At 42.9% G+C, this 16,078-nt stretch overlaps 1 protein-coding gene across 2 annotated transcripts in view; it reads right to left on the bottom strand.

The window, feature by feature from the left end:
* Window positions 1-15,634, bottom strand: part of rb1cc1 (RB1-inducible coiled-coil 1) — a 166,746-nt gene extending 151,112 nt beyond the window's left edge. For both annotated transcript variants that reach the window (XM_080194232.1, XM_080194233.1), the window contains exon 1: window positions 15,510-15,634. The gene's annotated coding sequence lies outside the window, so the exon portion shown is untranslated. The remainder of the gene's footprint in view (window positions 1-15,509) is intronic.
* Between the last annotated feature and the right edge of the window lie 444 nt (window positions 15,635-16,078).

The raw sequence follows: 16,078 nt of genomic DNA, 5'->3' as shown, positions 1-16,078 counted from the left end.
CCTTGTAAACAGTGGATAGGCTTGGGAGTCAAGGGATGCATAACCATCCTCTTCATCACAATCTTAAATGATTAACCTCTTATCCTAAGGCTGCGCTTTTGTGGTAGACTCTCTAATAGGGGCAGCAGCCTATCTGCCATAACAAATGCCCCAGAATCCTATGTTTCAATGAAGTTACTTCACATTCTAAACTCAAAAGAATATAGGCTGACGCTACACAATTCCCATCATAGGACATATGTCAACTCTCTCATCCCATAAAAATCACTCCACTGTCTCTGAGGAAAACTTATTTATCTTTTAACAAGACCACCAAAGCTGTGCACAATATTCTAGTTGTGGTCTCAGCATGTCCTTTACCATTCGAACAAGACTCCCTCACTCGTACTGCAACCCAATAGTAAAAGACGTGTGCATACACATAGATACACAGACATTCAAGGGCATATAATAGTACTTTATAGCCAAGGAAATACTTGAAGTGTAGCCACTATGATAATGACCAGATAATCTGTTTTATTGAGGTTAGTTGCAGGATACTTTGGCCAGGACAAAGTTAATCCCCATTCTTTCTCCAAAATGTTGTGGGATCCGTTAGATCCACTCTAGGGCAGATCTGGTTTGACACTTATTCCAGAAGACAGCACATGCTTAGTACAGCCTACATTACATGTTGATGCCTATGGAGCAGTGCGTGAAGCAACAACCTGCAGACTTAGCACAAGAATGCTGCCACTGAGCCAAGACTGATAACTGTTAAAGAATAAGCATTTAAGGGAACAGAGCATGCAAGTGCAAGTTTAGAATCCCTTTTTAACTGAAGTTGACGATGGAACTTGATACAGAATGCCATGCCTTAACACATCACTAGGAATAACCATAGACTTTAACTTTTCAAGATCTAGTCTATTCAAACCAATATAATCAACTAATACATTCAATGTACAGAAATACTTCTAAAAGTGGATACATTGCCCACTATATTACCGGTCTTCCAGAAAATATGGAAGAACATGGTGTCGGCTCTCCATATTTTTTAGCATTATCTTAACAACCTGTATTCATATAACACCTTTAACATAGCAAAGCATCAAAACGCATATATTTTACAGGAGTGTTATTAAAACTAAAGGCCTGAATTGTCCAAGTAGCAATAACAAGTAAATTGAAGTTGCGCATAAAGATGCTCCCAACATGATGCTTCTGCACGCTCCCTCTGGGATATTTCTCCTTCAGAGTACAGGCGCAAGAGAATGACAGGGCACACCCCTTTACTATTCTAGCTGTCACATGGTTAAGTGCCAGTCTTTGATTAGGTGAGTTAATGAGATGAAAATTAGGTCAGAGGGTAGATAGAATTATTTAAGTGTCAAATGTGGTTTTAATCTGTCTAACATTCACTGGGTAACTGTCCAGAAACGTCCGTGTTACGTAACAGTCCCTGAGCTAGCGTCTGACACATTTGCAGCAGTTTAAACTTCCCAGGCAATTCCCTTGTTGGTTTGTGTGTCAGGGCTTCTACAGGATCCAGATGCACATGCTCAGTCACATGTCCTATTTCCACCAATCCAGAGGCCAAGATCTGACCCAAAGTTTGACAGCCTCACATTTGGGTAGATGACCAAACATTTGGTCAAAATAGCTGTTTTGTAAGCATGTCAGAGCAGCCAAGAGAGGTGAGGAGGCAGAGAGGTTTAAAGACTGAATTCCAGCACTTAAGGCCTTGGAAGTTGAAGACACAGCGACCACTGGGGAGGCAATTAAAATAGGGGATCATCAAGAGGCAAGGATGAGAGAGGAAAGGATTGCAAATGTGCCAGAAGACTACAGATGAGAAATCAGGAGGGATAAGATATTTGGAAACAAGGAAGGGAATTGAGAGGCACTATTTAATTGGGAGTCAATTTAGTTCAACAAGTGAAGGGGATGATGGGTGAACAGGACATCCGATATTCAAAAATGGCACATCTTATTCACTTTCAATATAGACAATATTTCAACTTTTCTTGTGCACTCAAATAGTTTGGCAAATGTACCATATACTTAAGGCATTATAAGACACTCAATCTTAAAACAATTGACCTTGGCACCCAATTTGATAATGGGTCAGATCTTCTTGTAAAAACGTTAACCACAGACGTTAACACGCAAACTGGCCAGCAAATTCAGGGAATAAAGATATGCCGCACGTGATAAATCTCCAGAATTCATTGGTCAACTATGCCACCTATTCATTTGACTGGCATAAATGGACCTGACAATTAACCTCATTTTTTTTTTCAGAACTTGCACATCATTTGTCCACTAAACTCTCACAGAAAATCAAGTCTCGTAATTAACAGTTTAAGTGTCTATTTATGTGACATTGTTAATGTAATGTCAAACAAGGGCAGTATGGTTTTAGTGGTTTGCACTGCTGCCTCACAGCACCAAGGACCTTGCTTTGATTCCAGCCTTGGGTTACTATGTGTGGAGTTTGCCATTTCTCCGTGTCTGTATGGGTTTCCTCCAGGTGCTCTGGTTTCCTCCCACAGTCCAAAAGATATGCAGGTTAGGGTGATTGGCCATGCTAAATTTCCACTTAGTCTCAGGGGGACTAGCAGGGTAAATATGTGGGGTTACGGGGATAGGGCATAAGAAAGATACAATCGAAGTGCAGACTCAATGGGGTGATTGGCCTCCTTCGGTATGGATTCTAAGAATACGTCAAATTCTCTGGTCCAGCTACTGAACAATTTGAACTGCAAACTCTTACTCTTCAAGATTAAGACTAAGACTGTCAACCATTTCTGTTCCTTGGTCATATTTTTCTCTCATAATGCAGTCCTCCTTTTTACGTCTGATTTGATTAATTCAGCCTCCTTAGTTTGTTTTCTTTTCAATCTTCAAATTTCAAGTGATTAGGGTGATAAATTGTTGGTCCCATTCTTCACTGAGGACGTAAATGACCTGACCACACAGTTACTAATATAGATGTAAAGGGTGCAGGAAAAGGTTTAAAAACAGAGCATCCCACAAGATGCTCCCACCAGCAAGATTCAGCACTTTATCTTGTATTTTTTTTGATTGAATTGAAATTAAAAACAAGTCCAATTCAGAGTCTCAGCAAGTTGAGACATTCCCGATCCAAGCTGACAAGACAGGGCCTCTCACCTCCTGTCTTGGGCTTGATCTACATGATCCAAGCTGATTGGAGTAGCCATAATTCCTCCTCCAAGGCTTCATCTCATTTGCATCTTAACCAAAAGGCCGCTTTTAAAAATTGCTTCAAATGAAGCTAAAACGTAACCTAATGACTTCAACCAAGCACAGCGTTTTGATACCACACTTGATCTTCGCCAAAAGACCAATAAGGTTACTTATTACTTTTTGTTAATCAGTACTTACAGTTCAGTGGACAAAAATGCATTGGCAGTTGTTCTAATAGCTAGAAATTACACAAGAGGTGATTTAATATGACTAAGTTCTTCAGCTAAAGCAATCCAACAAATCAAACCCCATGGCTCCATACAATCTGCCTCAAACATTTACCCAATTTACTCTTAATAGATGCCACATGATGGTCTTGAACTCAACTTTGCTGTGGCAAAGCACTCCATACCGCAACAACTCTTTCTACCAAGAGATATCTTTGAATCTCTGATTCATGAGCATTTGTTATCTACTCCTTGGAGGAGAAAAATCTTCATAATTTTAAAAACCTATTATACCATTATTTTCTCTGCTCCAGTGATGTAAGTCCAGTGATGCAAGTCCAGTGATGCTGGGTATAAAACTTGCATATTGTGATGCACAAGACACCATGCATGAGAGGGGCCAGCTTTGTCCTGGCTGTCGTTTTTGTTTTTAAGCTTTCCTTAAAACCAGTAATTTTCTATCCTTCTGAGTATTCACCAACATAATGCACTGTATACATTCTATAGGTTAAATGTCTATAATGGGACAACCATAATTACATACACCAAACTTGGGCCTAATCATTCATTGCCATGTAAAGCTTTTTCATTGCTTTACTCATGTATGGTGACCCCCTATTTGAAAGATTCAACATGCTACTGGCTTTCATGGCTTGATGACCATTAACTATCCAAAAAGATGAGTACATGAATCTTTGGGCGGGATTTTACAGACACACTTGGGCTGGGCCAGAAATTCCTGTCCAAAGTCAATGGAAATTTCCTTTGTCAGACCCTCTTCGATTCTGTGGAGGGCAATATGGTAGAGTTCCAGCCTCTAAGTCTTTATCTTCAGCAGTACTCTAAAGTCTACCACTGGCCTATTCCACAAACCTGTCTTTTGCATGTTTTTACAAGCTACACTGTTACTTTTAAAAGCCCTTTCTTTCATTAACAAATTCTGAGATTGCGCTCCCACAGCTAAGTCAAGGCTTTGACAAAGGGTCATCTGGACTTGAAATGGCAGCTCTTTTCTCTCCTTACAGATGCTGCCAGACATGAATTTCTAAGCAGATATAGTGTGATAAAGTCTCTTATTTTAATGAGTTAATCAGATGTGGGTGTCACTGGGAAGGTCAGTGTTTATTGCCCATTCCCTATTCCCTTAAGTAAAGCATGAGCTGCCTTCTTGAACAGCTGCTGGTACACCCATGCTGTTGCTATGGGGCAAGTTGCAGGATTTTCACCCAGTAACAATGAAAGATGGGCAATATATTTACAACGATGGTGCACAACTTGGGAGAAATCATGAGAGGTGGTGTTTCATGCCACTGCTGTCCTCATTCATCCAGGTGGTTCAGGTCATTGGTGTAGAAGTTGCTGTTGAAAGAGCTTTGTCAAATTCCTGCAGCACATCTTGGAGATTGTGCTGGGTGAGGCACTGGGTGGGATGTTAATCAAGCCCTTTGTTCTTCCTGAATGGTGTTGAGCTTCTTCCACGTTGTTGGAGCTGCACTCACCTAGGCAAGTGGAAATTATGCCATCTCACACAACTTGTGTGCTTTGTAGATGGTAGAAAGGCATTGGAGTCAAGAGGTAAGTTATTCACCACAGAACACCCAGCCTCTGACATTCCCTTGTAACACAATTAGGTAGCTTGATTAGTTAAGTTTCTGGTTTCAGGTGACAAATCAGAATAATGATGATGGAGATTTAGTGATGGCAATGTCACAGAATATCAAAAAAGTTGGTTAAATTGTCTTACTGGAAAAGTCATTGCCTGGCGCAAATGTTGCTTGCCACTTATTAGTCCAAGTATAAATGCTGTATTGCAGTATGAAGGTTCAGGCAATTTCATTCTCTGGGGAGCTGCAAATGGAACTGAACATTACAATCACCAGGGAACATCCTCACTTCTGACCAGATGATGGACAGAAGGTAACTTACTAAGCAGCTTATGACTGGGCCTAGGACTCTACTCTGAGGAATTTCAGCAGCAATATCTTGAGCTGAAATGATTGACCTCTGACAACCAAAACCATCCTCCTTTAAATACACAACTTGGAGAGTTTCCCCCAATTTCCACCATTTCAATTTTATTTGGGGTCCTTAATGCCACTCAAATGTTACCTTGACACAAGATCACTCTTATCTCACATAAGATAAAAACAAAATACTGCAGATGCTGGAATCTGAAACAAAAACAGAAAATGTTGGAAAAAAGCAGGTCTGACAGCATTTGTGGAGAGCGAATACAGCCTCTTACCTCACCACACGAATCTAACTTTTTTGCCCATGTTTGGTCCAAGTGTCAAGTGAGGTCTAGAGCCAAATGATCTTGGCAGAATCCAAATCAAGTATCACTTAGCAGGTTACTTATAAGTGGGTGTCAGTGGATAGAACTGTCAATTCTAACTTAAATCAGACAGCAGACTGATTTGGCAGCAATTGGGTTTGTTTTTTTTGTGGACAGGATATACCCAGGCAAATTTTCTACTTTGTTGAACTACATTAAAAGTTTGATCTCCTAGTTCAGGAACATAACTCTTCCGTGCTACAAATGCTGTCAACGTTCACTGCTTTTGCTGTATCCACTGCACTTAACTGTACTGGCTGAGACTAGAAGCTGTGATGCTGGGAACCCAAGGAGGAGACTGAGATGGATCATACAATCAACATTCCTGGCCAATGATGGTTGCAAATGCTTCAGCCTTAGATTTTGCATTCAGGTGCTAATCTCTGTTACTATTGCCGATATGGATTTTCATGGGGTATATCTTTCCCTCAGTAACGTAATTGTCCACCATCATTCACAACTCGATGTGGTAAGACTGCTAAGCTTTGATGTGATGCATTCATTGTGCGGTCACGTAGTTGTCTCTGGCATACCGCTTCCACTGTTTTGAATACATGTTGTCCTGTGTTCACCAAATTAGTATCTTATATTTAAGTATGTCTGTGCCTCTCATTGAGGATTTGTCCCTGGCTTGATATGGGTAGGGACACATACAGCCAAGAAGTCACATATTAAGGTGGAATGCAATTCTGCTGCTACCTATGACTAGTAGGAAGTCTCACAACACCAGGTTAAAGTCCAACAGGTTTATTTGGTAGCAAAAGACACTAGCTTTCGGAATGCTGCTCCTTCGTCAGATAAGTGGGAGTTCTGTTCACAAACAGAGTATATAAAGACATAAACTCAATTTACAAAATAATGGTTGGAATGCACGTTTTTACAGGTAAAAAAGTCTTAAAAAGGTACAGAATGTGGGTGGAGAGAGCGTTAAGCACAGGTTAGAGAGATGCGTCTTGTCTCCAGCCAGGACAGTTACTGAGATTTTGCAAGCCCGGGTAAGTCACGGGGGTTACAGATAGTGTGATATAAACCCAAGATCCTGGTTGAGGCCATCCTCACGTACGTGGAACTTGGCTATCAGTCTCTGCTCAGCAACTCTGCATTGTCGTGTGTCATGAAGGCCACGGTGGAGAACACTTACCTGAAGATCAGAGGCCAAATGCCTGTGACTGCTGAAGAGTTCCCCAACAGGAAGGGAACACTCTTAGAACATAAAGCATTACAGTGCAGTACAAGCCCTTCAGCCCTCGATGTTGCGCCGACCTGTGAAATCAATCTAAATCCCACCTAACCTTCACTATTCCAATATCATCCATATGTTTACCCAATGATCATTTAAATGTCCTTAATGTTGGTGAGTCCACTACTGTTGCAGGCAGGGCATTCCACGCCCTTACTACTCTGAATAAAGAACATACTTGCGACATCTATTACCCCTCAATTTAAAGCTCTGTCTCCATGTGCTAGCCATCTCCATCCAAGGAAAAAGCCTCTCACTGTCCACTCTAAGCCTCTGTTCATCTTGTGCCTCTATTAAGTCACCTCTTAACCTTCTTCTTACGAAAACAGCCTCAAGTTCCTCAGCTTTTCCTCATAAAACCTTCCCACCGTACTGGGCAACATACTGATAAATCTCCTCTGCATCCTTTCCAATGCTTCCACATCTTTCCTATAACACGGGGATCAGAACTGTACACAATACTCCAAGCGCGGCCGCACCAGAGTTTTGTACAGCTGCAACATGAACTCATGGCTCCGAAACTCAATCCCTCTACCAATAAAAGCTACCACACCGTACACCTCAACAATCCTGTCAACCTGGGTGCCAACTTTCAGGGATCTATACACATGGACACCAAGATCTCTCTGCTCATCCACACTACCAAGTAACTTACCAATAGCCAAGTACTCTGTATTTGTTAGTTTTCCCAAAGTGAATCACTTCACACTTTTCTGCATTAAACTCCATTTGCCACCTCTGCAGCTTATCTATGTCCCTCTGTAACCTGCAACATCCTTCTGCACTGTCCACAACTCCATCAACCTTAGTGCCATCCGCAAATTTACTAACCCATCCTTCTACACCATCACCCAGGTCATTTATAAAAATGACAAACAGCAGTGGCCCCAAAACAGATCCTTGCAGCACATCGCTAGTAACTGGACTCCAGGATGAATATTTTCCATCAACCACCACCCTGTCTTCTTACAGATAGCCAATTTCTGATCCAAACCGCTAAATCACCCTCAATCCCATGCCTCCACACCTTCTGCAATATCTTACTGTGGGGAACCTCATCAAACGCTTTACTGAAACTACATCAACTGCTTTACCCTCATCCACCTCTTTGGCCACCTTCTCAAAGAATTCAATAAGGTTTGTGGTGATTGTCAAGTGGTGTTCATTCATCCATTGTCGTAGCATCTGTATGGTCTCCCCAATGTACCATGCCTCAGGACATCCTTTCCTGCAGCATATCAGGTAGACAACAGAGGCCGAGTTGAAAGAGTATGTACCATGTACCTGGTGGATGGTGCTCTCACGTGAGATGATGGCATCCATGTTGATGATCCGGCATGTCTTGCAGAGGTTGCTGAGGCAGGGTTGTATGGTGTCGTGGTCACTGTTCTCCTGAAGGCTGGGTAGTTTGCTGCAGACAATGGTTTGTTTGAGGTTGTGCAGCTGTTTGAAGGCAAGAAGTGGGGGTGTGGGGATGGCCTTCGTGAGATGTTCGCCTTCATCAATGAGACGTTGAAGGCTCCGGAGAAGATGTCGTAGCTTCTCCGCTCCAGGGAAGTACTGGACGACAAAGGGTACTCTGTTTGCCGTGTCCTGTGTTTGTCTTCTGAGGAGGTTGGTGCGGTTTTTTGCTGTGGTGCATCGGAACTGTTGATCGATGATTCGAGCGCCATATCCTGTTCTTATGAGGACATCTTTCTGCGTCTGGAGGTGTCTGTTGCAATCCTCTTCATCTGAGCAGATCCTGTGTATGTGAAGGGCTTGTCTGTAGTGGATGGCTTCTTTAACGTGTTTAGGGTGGAAGCTGGAGAAGTGGAGCTTCGTGAGGTTACCTGTAACACCCACGACTTGCTTGGACTTGCAAAGTCTCACCAACTGTCCTGTCTGGAGACAATACATATCTCTTTAACCCGTGCTTAACACTCTCTCTATTCATTGTCTGTACCTTCAAGACTTGATTACACGTAAAGACTCTCATTCCAACCATTATTTTATAAATTGAGTTTGTGTCTTTATATGCCTTGTTTGTGAACAAAAATCTCACTTAACTGACGAAGGAGCAGCGCTCCAAAAGCTAGTGGCTTTTGCTACCAAATAAAGCTGTTGGACTTTAACCTGGTGTGGTGAGACTTCTTACTGTGTTTGCTCCAGTCCAACGCCAGCATCTCAACATCGTGACTACCTAGGACCCACAGTATCCCCATAGATTTTGACCTTCTGTTCTTAATTTATTTCATCATGTTCTGGTAGTGCCACAAATATAACAGAGCATGCCCTCAATTTAAAGACAGGACTGAGTCTTCACAGGACACTGGTGCAGTCACTCCTCACACTACAGTTTTGAACAGATGCACTGACAAGAGGTAGATTGATGAGGACGAAGTCAAGTAAATTTTTACCCTAATGTCGGTTCCCTCACCACCTGCTTTAAGACTAATTTGGCAGCTATGGCCTTCAGGACTTGACCAGCTTTGTCAGTCAGTGCTACAATGCACTCTTGCTGATAGACATTGACAGATCCACAGAGCGCATTTGGTGCCCATGCTACCTGCAATGCTTCTTCCAAGTGATATTCGACATGGAAGAGTCCGGATTCATCACAAGGGAGAGTGTTTGCTGTAATCTCAGGTTTCCTTATTCATGTTTGATCTGATACCATGAAACTTCAGACTTGATGCTGAAAACTCCCTGGGTAGCTCTCTCCCAATGGTATACCACGATAGGTGAAGGTGTTGGGGTATTCTGGGACACGGCTGAAAGGTATGATTCTGAGAGTGTGGCTACATTTAGTCTCCCAATTTTGACAGCAGTCCCCAGATGTTCACAAGGAACACTCGGCAGGGTGTACATTTGTTGTTCAGTGCCTAGACTGGCACCAAGTGGACCGTCCAGTTTTATCTTTCTTAGCATAACAGTTTTGATAAAAGTGAGTAGTTTTTAGGTCACTTCGAGTGCAGGTAAGAGTCAACAATTCTGCTCTGGTTCTGTTATCAAAAATAGGCCTGGCCAGACAGGCAATACAAACTTTCTTTTCTAAAGGACATTAGCAAATCTGATAGACTACTCTGCCATCCGGTACTTTCAAGGTCACTACTGGAGACACAAACAAAAAGCTCAACTGGCTGAACACTCAGAAGAGGCCAGCAAATTGTGCATTTTCTCAGCACATTCTCTTTCTCACCAGTAAACGTGACAGAGACTGCTATGAGAGTAGGACTCCTGAATCACACCAGGAGATGGTTAACGCAGCTGATCACTAGGCACGAACCATCATCTCACAAAATGGAACGTCTGCACCAACTTTGATGCTAGTTATTTTCTTTCAAATTTGTTAATTAGTTGCAATTAAATTCGCCAGCTGCCATTGTGGGATTTGAATCTACTACTGCAGGCCCTAGTTCACCAGTCCAGTAACGTAACCATTATGTTACCGTGCCATCTCTAATTTTTCAAGAGCCTGAACTGTATGGCAGCAAGATTCAGTGACTCATCCGCCTCAACTTGCTATTTGTTTCAGAACTCATACAGAGACAGAGGATTGCAAAGTGGAAAACGTGGCATCCTTGCTCAAGAAAGGATGCAAGGACATTGAGTCATTACACGCCAGAGTTTAACATCAACAGTGGGTAATGTTTTAGAAATATAATAGGGGGGAAAATATCAAAAAGCACTTGAAGTTTGGATTAAAGAGATCCAGCATGGATTTCTAAATCAAAATGAATTTTTTGAAGTAGTAACAGAAAAAGTTGATGAAGGGAATGCAATGGATGACATCTATGTAGATATTAAGAAAACCTTTATCAAAGTGCCATATAAAAGGCTGGTTAGCAAAACAAATTCTTGGAATAGGAGGGCCAGTGTCAGCCTGGCTGACAACTAATTAGCTCAAGTACAAAAAAGTGAGTTGTGTTTGTTTTTCAGACTGGAGGATGGTGGCCAGTGGTGTTCCCCAAGAGTCACTGCTAGCACCTTTGCTTTTCTTCAAATATAGATGGTCAGCAAAAATGGTAGACAAGTAGTAGATGTACTTTAGTCGTGATAAGCTTGACGTGATGTACTTTGGCAGAAGGTAGAGCAAAAGGCATATAAACTTAATAGTATATTTTGCAAGATTGCATAAATGACAGGGCATGGTGCAAGAATACTTAACAAATACAAGATCTTGGGCTTCATAGAGTAAAAAAACAGAAGCTAGACTGAAAGCTTATAAAGTTCCGGTTAGGCCATAACTAGAGTAGTACCTTCTGGCCATGACACTTCTGAAAGAATGCAAGGATCCTTGAGAGGGCGCAGGAGTTTTCCAAAATAGTTCTCAGGGATGAGGGAATTTAGTTACAAGATTATGTTGGAAAAACTGGGATCACTCTCCTGGCAACAAATAAGGTCAAGAAAGAGGCAATCAACGTGAACAAGATTACGACAGTTTTGGATAAGATAGACAAACTAAAGTTGCTCCTACATCTGATCTCCACACAAATGTGCCTCCATTTGTGTGGAGGCACAAAAATTAATGTTCTGGGGAAGAGTCAGAGAGCATGTGAGGAAGAACAACTGTTAGACAGCAAGTGGCAAAGACCTGGAATCTGCTGCTGGCAAGGGTGGTGGCAGCGAAGACAAATGATTCACAAGGAAACTGGATAAGCACTGGGGGAAAATAAACCTGCAGGGCTACTTGATAGAGCAGGGATTGCTCTACCAACAGCCAGCAGTGACTCAATGGGTAAACGGCTTCTTTCTGTGCCATTATGACTAGAGTTTTCTGGTTACTTGGGTAAAATTATTATTTTGTTTAAGGACAAACAACTTATACACAATTAAATCTGTACCTCAACACTATTTAATAACTTGATAATCAAATAATACCAGGATAATAATGATGTTGGAAAAATAACCAATAATGTCATTACATACTTAGTAAACAACATTTAAGCAACAAGAATTAGTCAATCACCATTAAACACTTGTCAGAATTTTTAAAATTAATTTACGAGATGTGGACATTGATAGATAGCCCAGCATTTATAGCTCTTCTCTAGTTGCTGTTGAGTAAGTGGTAGTGAGCTGCCTTCTTGAACCACTGCAGTCCTTAAGGTGTAGATAGACCCACAGTGCTATTAGGGTGAAAGTTCCAGGATTTTGATCCAGCAACAGTGAAGAAACAGTAATATATTTCGAAGTCTGGATGGTGAGTGACTTGGACGGAAATCTCCAGGTGGTGGTGTTCCTAAGTATCTGCTGCTCTTGGGAGGTGCTGCCTAAGGATCCTTAGTGAGTTCTTGAATGCAGAGTTAGCCAATTGGTTCCAAGATTAAACAAGGGTAAATCTATCAGAAGGGAAGGAGCAACTGTAGTCTTGCTGCAGGAGGCACTACAAACTTTGTACTTGGCAAAGACAGCAGGAAACATAATTTACTGGAAAAAACAAAGTTACTGTGGACGCTGGAATCTAAAACCAAAAGAGAAAATGCTGGAAAAACACAGCAGGTCTGGCAGCATTTGTGAGGAGAGAAAAGAGCTGATATTTTGCGTCCAGATGACTGTCAAAGCTGAAAGGCATGGAAAGTGGGTGATATTTACACCGTAGGTGATGGAATGAAAGATGGGTCATAACCACAGAAACAAGGGGAAAGGCTGCTAATGGCAGTCCTTAGGGCAAATAGAAGATGTGAATGGCAGAGAAGCTGAAATCGAAAGGTAAGTTGTGACAGATGAAGATGCCAAGGGAGAGGGAGATGGGTGGGAAAGAGGTAAAAATTAAGAAAAGGGAGAAAGGAAAAGCAAAGGGAGGGAAAAGGTAAGGGAAGGGGGACAAAATAGGGTGAAGGGGGGGGGGGTGAAGAAAAATAAAGAAATAAAAAGTAGAGAACAGTTAAAAATTAAATGAAAAAGGGGTCGAGGTGGGGAAGAACTGATCATCTGAAGTTGCTGAATTTGATGTTGAGACCAGAAGGCTGTAGCATGCCTAGGCAGAAGATGAGATGCTGTTCCTCCAGTTTGCGTTGAGCTTCACTGGAACATCACAGCAGGCCAGGGGCAGACATGGGAGCAGAATCATGTGTTAAAGTGACAAGCAATGGGAAGATCAGAATCCTGATTTACAGGTCATCTTAGATACAATACAGACAATTTTGTAAAGTTGTGTAATTGTATTAATGGTAGTTATGGTGACGTGAACTCAAAGGTAGCTATGAATAGGGCTACTTACCCTTTGAGAAAATATTAAAATGACAGTTTGGTCGACAATTTCAAGTTTTTAACGGATGCATAAATAGAATTTAAATGTTATATCACTGCGAGTGCAGTGCTACAGATTGGTTTTGCATTGTAGAGGCTACATTTTTAGACTGTTAATAAATGGCAAAGTGGGTAGCACTGCTGCCTCACAGCACCAGAGACCCAGGTTTGATTCCTGGCTTGGGTGTGGAGTCTGCACATTCTCCCCATTTCTACACGTTTCCCCTCCGGGTACTCCAGTTTCCTCTCAGTCCAAAGATGTACAGGTTAGGTGGATTGCCATGCTAAATTTTCCCTTAGTGTCAGGGAACTAGCTAGGGTAAATGCATGGAGTTATGGGGATAGGGCCTGGGTGGGATTGTGGTTGGTGCAGACTCAAAGGGTCGAATAGCCTCCTTCTGTATTGTAGGATTCTATGGTTCCAAGTTGCAATGTGCAACATTTACTGAATGACACTTAATGGTACCCCAACAGTGTATTAAATTTATATTATTATAGATTTCAATGTCAGGGGTAGGGGAGGGTCAAAATTTGGTCCTACAAAATTAAAAATTATGAAATAGGTGACAAAATAACAGCTTGTGAAATAACACATGGAATTGCATGCCTGTTCATAGATTATTGCAGTTTTGACAAATTGGGGATTAGCTGTGGGCATGATTTTAAACAATGCAAGGTTGTAAATTGAATATTAGCCAGTTGTTCCCTTCCTAGAAAGCAGTGAGCCTCTGGAGTTGCCAGCTGGTATAACAAGCATTGACTCAACATTCCTTCAAGGGGAGCTGGATTGCCCTTTGAATGGACCATAACAGGAGTAAATTACAGATAACACGTGGTCCATGGGATCATCTGCACTAACTTTGTTCACCCATTAAGGGAACTCATCAATGTATTTTTCCAATTGCTCCTTTACTTGGGTTTGCCTCTCCCAGAGGTTTCATGGTTGTAGGGGGACAGGAACAGTTCTGGTGTCCAATCAAAATGCTTCAGCCTTGAATTGTGCAGCAGATAAAAAGACAACTTTTCCATCCGTCATTTAATTTGTCTGTGTTTATAATGTTTTCACAAGTTTAATCCTAAAATGTGAGGCACCATTCAAATGCTGAAAATACCAAATCATAGAAATTCTCGTATTTATGAACTCACCATCTCTAATTAACCAAGTAAAATATTATCAAAATATAAGCAGCTGATAAGAAAAATTAATTTCCACAGACATACATGTCCAAGCCATCAAAACACTTAGTATTCCCATCTCCAGTGGTATTTATTTTACCTTCCTTAACATTGCTACATAATTTATAAAAATGACAACTATATACACAACCAACATCTTTTGTGCTCCTCCATAAACATGTTGAATCTTGCAAATATTCCCACGTTAAGAATGCCTCTGAATAACGCCTATGAATAAGACGACACCCCTGGTGTCAACTGTAACGTTTATCCAATAGTAGAAAATCAAAATAAATAAGCAATATCAGTTGCTTTACATTTCAAAGGTACCGGGTGCTGGCGCCGGGATCTTGTTTACACAGCTTTTAGAATATAAATATACACATTCCTGAACAGCAACATGCTAAATATATCAGAAGGACAAACAACTGACAGGATAAAATGAAATAGAAGAAAACATTCGGCAAAATTGTGAAAATGTTTTTTTTGCTCTCCGGTTCGTTCTAACCGAATTCTGCACTTGAAGCAATGTTTGACAATTACAAAACGTATCAGTGTGTCCAGTGATACAGGGACTGTGTTTACTGGTGGGAAACACAATTCTGATCAGTGAGCACTCCGAATGCAAACTATGACTGTACAACTTCAGCGTATTTATTCCGTTTGGGACAAAGCAGCTCCAACTTTTCTTTAACTGTTGTTAAACGACAGGGAGGTGATCGTCCCAGAGGCTGAGTCATCCTCAGGTACAAACTTCACGCCCAAAGCCGCTTCGCTGCTCGACTTGTTCCCGGGAGCGTACACCGGCCTAATGTTTTCGGACTTGGGCGGCGATTACAGGGGTACCGCGCCGCAATCTGCGGCCCTTTCATCTGGCAGCTCCAGGCCCGGGGCCTGAGATCAACCCAAGCCGCAGAGCTGTCCAAGCCAAGATCACGGCCCCGCAGCCACAATTCCCGGCACTGCCACGGATCCACCTCCCGGCAGCCCCGGGTTTTTCTTGAGCCGAGTGGGGCCGAGGTTAGGCCCGAATTCGGCTCCTCCTCCCCTATCCTCACACCACCCCACCGTCCGTCCATACGACTGCCTTTCCAGGTCGGTCACTTACCGCGGGGCTGGCAGGCAATAGCCGGCGACTCTCCGGCACGCTCGAGCCAGCTGGCAGTGTACAAACCGCCTCGCGCTCAGCCTCTTCTTTCTGTTTTTGTTTCAGTCAACACCCGACAGCCGCTTGTGACGTCACCACGCCGACGTCCTGAAACCTTGACGCGCACCGCTTTCCGTCCATTCATTCAGTCGCCTCAGCCCCGCCCCACCCAGTCCAGCCCCGCCCCCACTCACACCTAGGCTCCGCCCCCACCCACCCAAGCCCCGCCCCCACATCCCAGCCCCGCCCCTACTCACCCCGAACCCTGCCCCCACACACGCCAGCCCCGACCCCACTCAACCCAGCCCCGACCCGTACACTCCTAGCCCCGCCCCCATACACTCCTAGCCCCGTCCCCATTCACCCAGCCCCGCCTCTATTTACCCCGAGCCCGCCCTCCACTCACACCAGACCCGCTTCCACACACCCCAGTCCAGTCTCTACACATCCCAGCCCCGCCCCCGCTCACCCCAGTTCTCCCAGTCATCCCGAACCCTGCTCCAACTCGGGCCCTCCGCCCCCACCCACCC

This window comes from Carcharhinus amblyrhynchos, chromosome 8 (assembly GCF_965287045.1).
Source record: "Carcharhinus amblyrhynchos chromosome 8, sCarAmb.v2.hapA, whole genome shotgun sequence".
NCBI lineage: Eukaryota > Metazoa > Chordata > Chondrichthyes > Carcharhiniformes > Carcharhinidae > Carcharhinus > Carcharhinus amblyrhynchos.
Note: the sequence above shows the minus strand (reverse complement) of the source record. Positions and strands in the feature narration are given on the sequence as shown.